Raw genomic sequence first — 12,320 nt, forward strand, 5'->3', positions numbered from 1 at the left:
TCGCTGTTTTGAATATCAGGATGATATTCCAGATTGAGCACTAGCACTTGAACGTTTGAATTAGACACCTCTTATGATTTTCAGAATGAACTCACTTCTTCTGACGAAACTTCCTCTTCTTTTTTTTTCTATCTTTTTTTTGATCTGTGTCTTCACGTCCTTTTTATATGAGAGTAAGGGAATAATTCCGTTGGAGGGAAAATTATTCCGTTTGAAATTTGTCTCCCATGCCGTGTATGGGACTTGCATCTTTTTAGCATTTTTCATGGAGTGGTGGTCTTGTAACTTGAACCTTTTGTTTGGTAGTGGATATTCCATAATCCACTTTCTTGAGTCCATGCTCCACTTGCTACTTTTGGTAAAAGTTACTCTTTTTAAATTCCCATTGATCCTCGTTCTAGGGAATAAGATCGACTTTGGATTAGTGCACCTTCTTTCCGTTTGTTGTGGAATTCTGATGTGGCATCCACTTCTGGCACCTCCTTAATATTTTATCTCCATGGTATNTTTTTTTTTTTTTCGAGACATAACGCAGACAGGCAAACTGAACATGTACCTCTCGAACTACCTTTCGAACACAGATTGCGATATGGCGACAAGATTGATTCATCAAAAGAAGATATCACTTGGAACATTTCCTTAAGTTCATTTAGTGATTTTCGAAAACATTACAAATGAATCAATATCTTAATAGATTCCATAGAAACTTTTGTTTGGCCTTGGTTAGCCTAATAGGAATCTATCGTTAGAGCAGGAACTAGCCATCTAAAGTCCTATTTCTCTAATAATAGAACTAGGGGTGGCTACTCCCTTTCTTGTTCTTCTCTCCGCTGCTGCCTTCCTCACAGGCTTCATCTCCCTTTCCCTTGGTTCTCCATTTGGTTGAGGGAGGTCCTTTTCCAGAATGTGCAGCTGTAGGAGTCCCACTTATACGGGACTCTTCTCCTGACTCCAGTATCCCATCGTTGTGGATCTCCTCGTATTTGGGGATCCATTCACCTTGGATGGGAATAGGATGCTGGCTTGGATTATCAGGAAGCTCCGCAATCTGTTCACCCTTCGTTGATTCTAGATAGTTCTCTCCTTGAAAGTCTTTGGACTTCGTTGCTGATTTTCTCCCTCTATACCAGAACGGTACATCGTCTTTTCCTTTCTTCTTCTCCATGAAGAAGTCGATGACATAAACTGATGAGAAAACCCTTCTATTTATAGCCCAAAAAGGTTACCACTGTTGAGTCACGGGATGCGATATGAATGACCATTCAATGCTTGTGTAACTCCAAAGCTGCCAGAAAGTTAATGAAACCGTTCCTCACATGCGAAACAGTTCATGGCACTAAATACAAGAAGATAAGATTTGACCACTCATCCCAATTCTATCATTCCCAATTCTAACCTTAGTTGAGAGAATCTATTTTCACATAACGCTTTTGTGAAAATATCTGCTAGTTGCTCCTCCGTTGCAACATATTCCAAAATAATGTCCTTCCTCTCAACATGGTCTCGGATGAAGTGATACTTAATATCAATATGCTTTGTTCTAGAATGTAACACTGGATTGTGGGTGATGGCAATAGCACTTGTATTGTCACACATGATCTTAACCTCCTTACACTCAACCCCATAATCCAGTAATTGTTGCTTCATCCATAAAACCTGAGCACAGCAACTTCCAGCTGCTACATATTCTGCCTCAGCGGTGCTTGTAGCTATCGAATGCTGTTTCTTGCTAAACCATGAGACAAGTCTTCCACCTAGAAACTGACATGTCCCTGATGTGCTCTTTCGATCTATCTTACAACCGGCAAAGTCCGCATCTGAATAACCCATAAGTTCGAAAGATCCACCTCTCGAATACCAAAGTCCAACACTTTGCGTACCTTTGAGATATCTAAGGATCTTTTTAGATGCATTTAAGTGACTTTCCTTAGGACTTGCCTGAAACCTAGCACATACACCTACTACAAAGGATATATCTGGTCTACTAGCAGTTAAATAAAGGAGAGATCCGATGATACCTCGATATGTAGTTTGATCGACCTCTCGACCTTCACTGTCGACATCGATACGTAGAGAGGTTCCCATGGGTACTTTGACTGAGGATTTCCCTTCTATATTGTATTTTTCTGAGCAGATCCTTGGTGTATTTCTCCTGATTGATGAAGATACCTTCCTTAAGCTGTCTCACTTGTAATCCAAGGAAGTAGTTTAGTTCTCCCATCATGCTCATCTCGAACTTCCCTTTCATCAACCTGGAGAACTTCTCGCACAAGTCTGGATTGGTGCTTCCAAAAATGATATCGTCCACATAGATTTGCACCAGTAAGATGTGATCCTCATCCTTAATTCTAAACAGTGTTTTGTCCACTAGGCCTTTGGTGAACCCACACTGAAGTAGAAAAGAGGATAAGGTATCATACCAAGCTCTCGGAGCTTGTTTTAAACCGTAAAGTGCCTTCTTTAATTTGTATACTTTGTCAGCTCCCACGTCCTTCAAGAAACCCGGAGGTTGTTTAACGTACACCTCTTCTTCGAGAAGTCCGTTCAGAAAAGCGCTCTTGACATCCATTTGATATACTTTAAAGTCTTTGAAGGCGGCATATGCGAGAAAGATGCGTATGGCTTCGAGACGTGCCACTGGAGCGAAGGTTTCATCAAAATCTATTCCTTCCTCCTGACAATAGCCTTTGGCAACAAGTCTGGCCTTGTTCTTAACAATGACTCCATCCTCATTCATCTTGTTTCTGAAAACCCACTTTGTACCAATGACATTCTGATGATGAGGTCTCGGAACTAGTTCCCAAACATCGTTCCGTTCAAACTGATGAAGTTCCTCTTGCATGGCTTGCACCCAATCTGGATCACATAGAGCCTCATCGATCACCTTAGGCTCTATTTGAGATAGAAAGCAAGCAAACATGCTTTCTCTGTATGCTGATCTGGTCCGAACTCTGTCACGTACATCTCCAATCACTTGATCAGCAGGGTGACTTCTCAGCCATCTTAGGTCGGGTTGTGGCTCCTCAGTTGACACTTCCGTTGAAGGTTGAGATGTGGGTTGAGCATCTATGATCTGGATCGGATCAACTGAGTCAGGAGCTTTCTTCTTGGTAGGCTCTTCATCATCTGATTCTGACTGGAGTTCCGCTACGTCTCGAACTATCGGTTTCTTCCCATCGAGAGGTGAGTCTAATCTCTCGATTGACTCCGACTGAGCTTCCTCAGCTGCTTCCATTGACTTTGATGGTTGATCTGTTGATGCTCTATCATCAAAAGAGACATGTATGGATTCTTCAACCACCAATCTCCGCTTGTTGAAGACTCTGAATGCTTTACTTGTCGATGAGTATCCCAGAAATACTCCATCATCTGCCTTTTCATCAAAAGTCCTTAGCTGAGTCTTCCCATTGTTGTGGACATAGCATTTGCACCCGAATGTGTGGAAGTAGCTTACATTCGGTTTTCTTCCATTCCACAACTCATATGGAGTCTTTCCAACTCCTTTCACGATCAAGGACCGATTTTGGGTATAGCACGCTGTGTTGATTGCTTCTGCCCAAAATCCTTGAGATATGTTGGCTTGCGAGAGCATGGTCCTTGCTGCTTCCTTGAGAGTTCTGTTCCTTCTTTCAGCAACCCCGTTCTGTTGAGGCGTTCGAGCAGCTGACAACTGATGACGAATACCGTTTTCGTTGCAGTAGCTCTCGATAACTTGATTAACGAACTCTCCACCTTGATCTGACCGAATCTTTAGTATCGAGACATCCTTTTCAATTTGAACTTGCTTCAAAAGATTTGGCAGGGCAATTTTTGTCTCGCTTTTCTTGGTTAAGAACACGGTCTAGGTGAATCTTGTGTAGTCATCTACTACCACAAGAGTGTACTTTCTTCCTCTCATGCTGGGTGGGTCTACTGGGCCAAATAAGTCCATATGGAGAAGACTTAGTGGTCTAGTAGATGATGTCTCGGCTTTGGCTTTGAAAGAGGATTTGGTCTGTTTGCAACGTTGACATGCCTCACAAATCTTGTTCTTTCGAAACGTAACTTTGGGCAGTCCTTCCACAAGGTTCCTCTTAGTAAGCTTGTTGATAGTTTTGAAGTTCAGATGGCTAAGCTTACTGTGCCAATCCCAGCATAAGTCTTCCTTGCTCCTTGCCAGCATACATAGGGATGGTTTGGCAGATTTCCAATCCACTATGTACATGGTTCCTTTCCTTGCCGCTTCCAGGACGACTTCGAGAGATTCCTCTTGTATGATTTGGCACTTGCCTTTGGTGAAGATTACTCTGTAGCCCTTGTCACAGAACTGGCTTGTGCTAAGGAGGTTGAATTTGAGCCCCTCAACGTAGGATACCCCCTTGATCACCAATTCATTCTTATGAATTTCACCAATAGCCTTTGTGCGCCCTTTCTTCTCGTTGTCTCCAAATGTCACCAGGGGACCTTCGATAGGATGGATGTTTTCTAGCAGTGTTAAGTTTCCTGTCATATGTCTCGAACATCCACTGTCAATGAACCATGTGTCCCTGGTGTCCTGCAAGCAGATCAAGCAGATTTAGGTACCCAAACTTTGGGTCCTGGTTGGTTAGTAAGTTTAGGCATCCATTTATACCTTGGACCCATTACTCCAGGCCTAGGTGCAATGTAGCCATTATACGTTTGATAATCATAAGGAATGCTAGCAAAGTTTTGGGCCTCTTTGGTGCATAAATCAACTTAGGTATAGACTTTTCGATCGGCTTATGCACCATGCCTTTCATACGCTGTTTGGTCATGTGAAATTGCTGAAAGTGAGGTTTCTTCCAGAAATTGTGATTCGATGACCAATTCTCACTAGATGGATAGAGTCTGCCTTTCTCCATCCGTGAGTTCCTAACTATGTGGATCTCAGACCTTCCATATTTGCATTGAGGCGCATTATATGGAATGTAGCTCTTTTTGTACTTGGAATGGCCTTGCGAGAGATAGCAAGGTGATCTCTCGATATTGTTTACCCGGCCATTCTTCGTAGCTTTCCTATACTTTCCATTGCTGGTGTATAGGGACGGTTTATGAATAGCTACTCTGGTCTTTTCTGTTGGTCTTTTATGACCTTTGTTTGGTTTGGGTTGAGATCCTCCATTATTTGGAGTTCCCAAACCATTGGTCTGTTTATTTCTCGAGAGACAGTCTTGACGGAACCCTAGACCGGTTCTATCACTAGTAGGTCTGTGGTCATTTACTATTTTCTCCATAGCTTTGGAGGAATCAGTGTATGATGCTATGACCTTCCTAAGATTAAGCTCTCTGGTCTCTCGAGCTTTGCACTCTTCAGTCAGTAGGATTACTTTAGCTTCTAACTCACTTACTTTGAGAGTTAGCTCTGAATTCTCTTTCGAGACGTTCTTAAGTATATCTCTTTCAGCAGTTAGCTTGCTATTTTCTTCCCTGATTTTGGCATGAGTGCTATTAGCGATACCGAGATCCCTTTTAAGTGTTTCAAGCATCTCAAAGGGATCTTCATCGCTTCCGAACGAAGAACATCGAGAGGTAGAGATAGAGCAGCGAGATGTGGAAGTAGAGGTTACCTCATTGTCAATAGCCATTAGACATTGATCCTCTTCTTCCTCGGTGTATAAGCAGATGAGTCCCCTCTCATCTTCTGAGCTGCTGCTTCCTTCACTGGAGCTCGATGTCTCGGACTCCTCGATTGATCTCTCGAGTTCCTCAGCAACAAGCGCCTTTCTGCGCAGATGTTTCCTTGAATCTCCCTTGAAGCCACTTTGTGTTGGCTTCTCTTTGGATTCCTCCTTTCTCCTGGAATCCCTGCCTTCTTGGCCTTGATACTTACTTACCATAGGGTAAGGACATTCAGCCTTGAAGTGCCCTGGTCTCCTGCAGTTGTAGCAGAGACCCTGATTTTCCTCCTCTATCCTTCTGGATGAATGTTTCTCATTGTTCCTTCTTGAGGAGGAAGGTGAACTTGTGTTGCTCTCCGTTGACTTCCTCATGAATTTCCTGAATTTCCTCATGAAGAGAGCAAACTGTTCGTCAGATAACATATTAGTGGGATTAGGATCTGACCTTGAAGAGGTGGATGGTTGATCAGCAACCAGTGCCACATTCCGTCTGTCCACCACGTCCTCATCTCTCGGAAGCATCTCAAATTCAAAGGCTTTGAGATCTCTGAAAAGTTGGTCGGTTGTGGTGTTCTTCAAATCCCTGTGATCACGCATTGTGATCACCTTCATTTCCCACTCCTTGGTAAGGCCTCGCAAGACCTTCAGGTTTAGCTCCTTTTGTGGAATCTCCTTCTCGAGATCACTGATCTCTATTGACAGCTTCATGAACCGAGATTCCATGCTGTCGATGCTCTCCCCTGGCTTCATCTTGAAGTCCTCGAACTTCTTCATGGCCACGGTGAACTTGTTCTCCTTTTCCTGTTCGTCACCTTCACCAATTAACATCAAAGTATCCCATACCTCTTTCGCCGTTTTGCACTTTCTTACTTTTGGGAAGATGGTTTCGTCTATAGCTCTGAAGAGAATATCCTTGGCAATGTTGTCCAGGTTGTTTCTCTTCCTATCATCACTTGTCCATTCTTCCCTAGGTTTTGGGATGTACTTTGGTGTTTCCCTGGTTTGCTCAGCAGCCGTGTTTATCATTAAGATCTTGACTGGTCCAGATGTTATCACTTCGGCCATCTCATCATGGAGGGCTGATAGATACGCAAGCATGCGTGTTTTCCAGTCATCGAACCTGCTAAGATAAAAAAGGAGATGTCTCGACAACATGCTATCCATTTTAAAAATTATTTCGTGCTTTGAAAATATTTTCAAAAGATTTTTCAAAGAAGGATCTCTAGGCAATATAAACAAAGGTTTATATCGATCAGAGAACCTGCTCTGATACCAATTGTTGGTCCCAAGGGGATGGGGTACAAGTCTAGAGGGGGGGGTGAATAGACTTGTATAAGATTTTGCAAATCTTTTCGACCTCTCGTGTGTATTGAACTCAGGATGTTTAGGTTCGATACCTCACGAGGTGAAGACAAAGTTTTATGCGCAGCGGAAAAGTTATCCCCTTTTAGTTAGCACGAGTTTGAGTTAGTCCGAGAGGTGTGTTTATATGCAGTGCAATTGAGAGGTTATTGAGAGATAAATACAGAAAGTAAATGCGAGAGAGATTTTTAAGTGGTTCGGCCAACCCGCCTACGTCCACTCTTCTTCCAGAAACTCCCTGGAAGGATTGCACTAAAACTTCCCTTTTTTTAGTACAATATCGAGCGCTTGAGCTTTGATCACGAAGCCCGCCTCAAGCCTCAGGTTTTTCGCCCCGCTTCTTGTTACTCCACCTATCGAGCACTTGAGCTTTGATCACCAAGCCCGCCTCAAGCCTCAGGATCTTCACAAGACAGCTCCCAGGTTACTCCGCCTCTCCTCAGGTTTTTCTCCCCGCTTCCAGTTACTCCACCTATCGAGCACTTGAGCTTTGATCACCAAGCCCGCCTCAAGCCTCAGGATCTTCACTAGACAGCTGCCAGGTTACTCCGCCTCTTCTTGCTTAATCCAAAGCAAGGACCTTTGGTTGTCACAGGTGAATGTAACAAGCTCCAATCTGACCAAAAGTTATCGTTAAATCAACTTCGATGTAGAGCAGCTTCGGTCACCTTCTAGATGTGTTGCAGTTTAAGCTTTGTAACTCTCTCAAACACTAAGATGTGTTTTTCTCGCTGTTTTGAATATCAGGATGATATTCCAGATTGAGCACTAGCACTTGAACGTTTGAATTAGACACCTCTTATGATTTTCAGAATGAACTCACTTCTTCTGACGAAACTTCCTCTTCTTTTTTTTTTCTATCTTTTTTTTGATCTGTGTCTTCACGTCCTTTTTATATGAGAGTAAGGGAATAATTCCGTTGGAGGGAAAATTATTCCGTTTGAAATTTGTCTCCCATGCCGTGTATGGGACTTGCATCTTTTCAGCATTTTTCATGGAGTGGTGGTCTTGTAACTTGAACCTTTTGTTTGGTAGTGAATATTCCATAATCCACTTTCTTGAGTCCATGCTCCACTTGCTACTTTTGGTAAAAGTTACTCTTTTTAAATTCCCATTGATCCTCGTTCTAGGGAATAAGATCGACTTTGGATTAGTGCACCTTCTTTCCGTTTGTTGTGGAATTCTGATGTGGCATCCACTTCTGGCACCTCCTTAATATTTTATCTCCATGGTATTCTTCTTCTCCAAACTTTATTCATGCTTCCTGACTGTCATTTAACCTTTTGGAGAAGTGTCAGTTTATCGAGACCAAAGATGATGTCTTGAACTGGATTGTTGTATCGAGAGGTCCTGCCTCTCGAACTCTGCTTATGTCTCGAACTGGATTGTTGTATCGAGAGGTCCTACCTCTCGAACTCTGCTTATGTCTCCAACTGGATGGTTGTATCGAGAGGTAATACCTCTCGAACTCTGCTTATATCTCGAGACTTAGTTGATGTCTCGCAGACCCTTATTCCTCCAGTGTCGTCTCGTGCCTTCTACTGATCTATCTATGAAATTACAACACGATTCTTCTAAGATGTTCATACAAGTTTAACTCAAGCTTAAATATTTTCCGAGTTGAGCTCAAGTTACCCGGTTGTATTTTCGCTCTTAGTTTACTTGTCGAACTTACATTGATTCCTATCTTTCGAGACTTTAGGGGATTCTAAATTACATTTTGGTATCATCAAAACCTAATACATTATGTTCCTAACAAGTTCTTCATATAACAGAGGATTCACCAAGAAACTGTTACTTGGTCCATCAGGTATAGGCATTGGTGGATAATCTTATAATGACTTTGATAAGACTCCGAGATACCCTTAGATCAGGCACATTTTAGGGTGTTTTATCACATCTATAGCATCCTTACATGGTAAATTATGTTCGTAAATGCTTGAAAATCACTAACTGATGCACAAAAGCTACTTTTAGCTTAAAAGAAGTGAAACAGGAGCCCCGGGAGCAAATAGGAGCAAAAGTTGAGCTTAAAGAGCGAACCAGGCAAGAAAGGAGCCCCGGAGGACCAAACTGGATAGCCAAACGCGTGTGAGCGTGCGTGAAAACTTTCCAGTAGCCTCCCACACACGCTCACACGCATGTGGATGGCGTGGAGGCGGTGCTGCGCGAATTTCGACTAGGGTTGTCATTTCGGAGACTATTTAAACCCCTTTGATGAATTTTCAGAGCAGGTTCCCAGAAAATTAGTTTTCCTTTTCTTAGTTTTTCCTTTGGAGAGCTTTCTCCATTTTTCTTAGTTTTTTTGATTAGATCAATCTCTATTGTAGCAAGACAACAAGCTTGGATTGAAGATCTTCTTCTCTCTAGGTGATTTCTATTTCATTTCTATAATTTTAGTTATCTTGTTCTTGGATTAAATTAGCTTTTGTTTGAATTTCATATTATGAGTAGCTAGTTTAGTCTAGGGATTTGGATTATGTGATTGAATATTGCTAGTGTGATGATCTTATCTGTATATCTATGATCTATGTGTTTGTGTTGATGGATTATCTATTCTTGTCTATTGATTGTTGTTTTGATGAGATCTTGTTTGGATTTGGCTAATCTAGATGAGAGATTGAGCTCTTGATTCTTTCATGTCTTTGATTAGAATTAGGATTTGAAGCTTGACACAATCATAATTCCTATGGACTTCTTAAGAATAGTAGGATAGTGTGTAGCTTAAGTGTTTGATAAAATTCCTCTTAGAACTTTGGATGCTTGAAGGCACTCCTAAGTCAAAGAAGCCTTAGTACACAAAGGTGGAAAAGGACTAAGACAACACACTCTTGAATAACCAATATCCNCTTGTAACTTGAACCTTTTGTTTGGTAGTGGATATTCCATAATCCACTTTCTTGAGTCCATGCTCCACTTGCTACTTTTGGTAAAAGTTACTCTTTTTAAATTCCCATTGATCCTCGTTCTAGGGAATAAGATCGACTTTGGATTAGTGCACCTTCTTTCCGTTTGTTGTGGAATTCTGATGTGGCATCCACTTCTGGCACCTCCTTAATATTTTATCTCCATGGTATTCTTCTTCTCCAAACTTTATTCATGCTTCCTGACTGTCATTTAACCTTTTGGAGAAGTGTCAGTTTATCGAGACCAAAGATGATGTCTTGAACTGGATTGTTGTATCGAGAGGTCCTGCCTCTCGAACTCTGCTTATGTCTCGAACTGGATTGTTGTATCGAGAGGTCCTACCTCTCGAACTCTGCTTATGTCTCCAACTGGATGGTTGTATCGAGAGGTAATACCTCTCGAACTCTGCTTATATCTCGAGACTTAGTTGATGTCTCGCAGACCCTTATTCCTCCAGTGTCGTCTCGTGCCTTCTACTGATCTATCTATGAAATTACAACACGATTCTTCTAAGATGTTCATACAAGTTTAACTCAAGCTTAAATATTTTCCGAGTTGAGCTCAAGTTACCCGGTTGTATTTTCGCTCTTAGTTTACTTGTCGAACTTACATTGATTCCTATCTTTCGAGACTTTAGGGGATTCTAAATTACATTTGGTATCATCAAAACCTAATACATTATGTTCCTAACAAGTTCTTCATATAACAGAGGATTCACCAAGAAACTGTTACTTGGTCCATCAGGTATAGGCATTGGTGGATAATCTTATAATGACTTTGATAAGACTCCGAGATACCCTTAGATCAGGCACATTTTAGGGTGTTTTATCACATCTATAGCATCCTTACATGGTAAATTATGTTCGTAAATGCTTGAAAATCACTAACTGATGCACAAAAGCTACTTTTAGCTTAAAAGAAGTGAAACAGGAGCCCCGGGAGCAAATAGGAGCAAAAGTTGAGCTTAAAGAGCGAACCAGGCAAGAAAGGAGCCCCGGAGGACCAAACTGGATAGCCAAACGCGTGTGAGCGTGCGTGAAAACTTTCCAGTAGCCTCCCACACACGCTCACACGCATGTGGATGGCGTGGAGGCGGTGCTGCGCGAATTTCGACTAGGGTTGTCATTTCGGAGACTATTTAAACCCCTTTGATGAATTTTCAGAGCAGGTTCCCAGAAAATTAGTTTTCCTTTTCTTAGTTTTTCCTTTGGAGAGCTTTCTCCATTTTTCTTAGTTTTTTTGATTAGATCAATCTCTATTGTAGCAAGACAACAAGCTTGGATTGAAGATCTTCTTCTCTCTAGGTGATTTCTATTTCATTTCTATAATTTTAGTTATCTTGTTCTTGGATTAAATTAGCTTTTGTTTGAATTTCATATTATGAGTAGCTAGTTTAGTCTAGGGATTTGGATTATGTGATTGAATATTGCTAGTGTGATGATCTTATCTGTATATCTATGATCTATGTGTTTGTGTTGATGGATTATCTATTCTTGTCTATTGATTGTTGTTTTGATGAGATCTTGTTTGGATTTGGCTAATCTAGATGAGAGATTGAGCTCTTGATTCTTTCATGTCTTTGATTAGAATTAGGATTTGAAGCTTGACACAATCATAATTCCTATGGACTTCTTAAGAATAGTAGGATAGTGTGTAGCTTAAGTGTTTGATAAAATTCCTCTTAGAACTTTGGATGCTTGAAGGCACTCCTAAGTCAAAGAAGCCTTAGTACACAAAGGTGGAAAAGGACTAAGACAACACACTCTTGAATAACCAATATCCTAGCAATCCCTATCCATGACCTTAGACACTCCACTATGCAATATCCATGAACACTATCCAACCCCTACCCCTTTTACATATTTACAAAATCCTTTTTACTTCGCTACACTCTTGCACTCAAACCAACCAAATGAACTACTCTCACTCACAAATCCACCCTTCACCACACTCGAATCCTATGCATGATCCAATCAAGTAAACTCCCGAACACTTGACACACCTCCACGTCCCTCCTTCGAGACCGACACTCAGGGAGTCACAGACTTTCCGTTTTAACACAAATATCTTTTGACACCTCAACCCTAAGCAAAAACAATCAATGTCAAAATGGCGCCGTTGCCGGGGAGGGCAATAGGTTGTCATATATTTTTGTTTACTTTGATTGCATGAATGCTAGATTTGAGCAATGTTAATCCATTACACTTAATTTTGTTTTATTTTTATTTGTTTTTGCTACTAACCCAATTGGCTACTTCTAGTCAATTGTGGAAATTTTTGTTTCATTGATAATTTTACTAGGTGAATGCACACGCGAGCAAAAGAAAATCAAGGTTTACTACCCTACATTCCTGAAATTAATAGAGCAACTAGAAGGAAAAATACCCAAGGATCACTAATGGCTTCATCAAGCGCAACAAGAAATCCACAAGG

Source organism: Ipomoea triloba, chromosome 2, assembly GCF_003576645.1.
Source record: "Ipomoea triloba cultivar NCNSP0323 chromosome 2, ASM357664v1".
Lineage (NCBI taxonomy): Eukaryota > Viridiplantae > Streptophyta > Magnoliopsida > Solanales > Convolvulaceae > Ipomoea > Ipomoea triloba.